This window comes from Trichechus manatus, unplaced genomic scaffold (genome assembly GCF_000243295.1).
Source record: "Trichechus manatus latirostris isolate Lorelei unplaced genomic scaffold, TriManLat1.0 scaffold00170, whole genome shotgun sequence".
NCBI lineage: Eukaryota > Metazoa > Chordata > Mammalia > Sirenia > Trichechidae > Trichechus > Trichechus manatus.
Window position 1 is genome coordinate 4,200,638 of NW_004444106.1, and position 1,503 is coordinate 4,202,140.

General features: G+C 42.6%; 1 protein-coding gene across 7 annotated transcripts in view; it reads left to right on the top strand.

Annotated features, from left to right (window-relative positions):
- The window catches only part of LOC105756785 (zinc finger protein 789), a 224,699-nt gene that overhangs the window by 180,312 nt on the left and 42,884 nt on the right, over window positions 1-1,503 (top strand). The window lies entirely within an intron of this gene.

Genomic DNA, 1,503 nt, shown 5'->3' on the forward strand with positions numbered 1-1,503 from the left:
CAAAGAATTTGGTCTTTGTCCTTGGTTCCTGAGAGAGAACCTCTAAAACCTTGGAATTTCCCCAGTAATCATAAATGTCTTTGATGAGGGCTCCAGACCATACCTAGCCTAGCAGGTTATGCTAATGAGGTGACTCTTGGGTGGGGGCTGGCCAGGCTAGAAAGACCTGTGGTGTGATATTAACCTTGTAATCATTTCGTGGTCACGTTGCGATACCAGCCAAACTTGGGAGAAGACTGGAGTTTGCATTATTTAATGAGACCCCCCCCAATAAAAGCTGTGGACATGGATGCTCCATGGGCTTCCTAGTTGGTGAAAGACATCACACGTGGTGGGGTGGTGCATCCCTTTTTGGGACATGGAGACTCCATGCTGGGAACCCTCCTGTCTTATTTATCTAGTACTGCTATAACAGAAATACCACAAATGAGTGGCTTTAACAAACAGAAGTTTATTTTCTTACTGTGTAGGAGGCTTGAAGTCTGAATTCAGGGCGCAGGCTCTGGGGAAAGACTTTCTCTGTGGCTTTGGGGGAAGGTCTCTTTTTAGCTTCTATTCCTTGGTAAACATGGTGATCTTCATGTGGCATGACCTCTATCTTCTCCCATCTCTGCTTGCTTGCTGCTTGATTAATTTGCTGTTTTGAATCTCATAAGAGATTGACTTAGGACACACTCTACAGTTATACTGTCTCATTAACATAACAAAGAAAACCTGTTCTTAAATGGGATTCTACCCACAGGTATAAAACCACAAACCAAACCCATTCCATTGATTCAAACTCATAACCACAGGTATAGGGGTTAGGATTTACAACACATATTTTTGGTGGACAAAGTTCAATCCATAACACCTCCTAAACCTCACTCTGTATGTCTCTTCGTTTGTGTTCTTTTTGCTGTAATAAAACTCTAATTGTATGTATAGCACTTTCTGTGAGTTCTGTGAATCATTCGAGCAAATGATCAAACCTGAGGGAGTAATGAGAGCCAGGAGGTCGTGTAAGGGGTGCTGATATCCCCTGAGCTTATGGCTGGTATCCTGAGGGGGTAGAGGAAACCCCTGAATTTGTAGTCAGCATGTTGGAAGTGAGGGTGTCTTGTGGACTCCCAAGCTTGTGGCTGGTGTCTGAGGCCTTGGGCTGACTTGGCAGTCTGGTTGAGTGGTCCTTTAACCTGTGACATCTGTCAGAGTGTAAAAACGCATGCTCTGTTAAAATAAAAGCGAAGGGATTTATTGAAGGTTCAGTAAAGTTCAAACCAACCAAAGCATTCAACCCACAAAATGAAACTAGAACACTCTGAGCTGGTGAGGTTACAAAGACATATTTATATGCTTAAATCAGGTACTAACAATGTAAAATTTCTAACTGGTACTCAGTGATGTAAAGAGGCAGGAGGCAGGATAACTCAAAGTGGAGAATTGATAGGGATTGGTTCAAAGTGTATATGTGGGCCTTTTAAATTGGTCATTTCCCATAATTGCAGAAGTTCATGAGTAAAG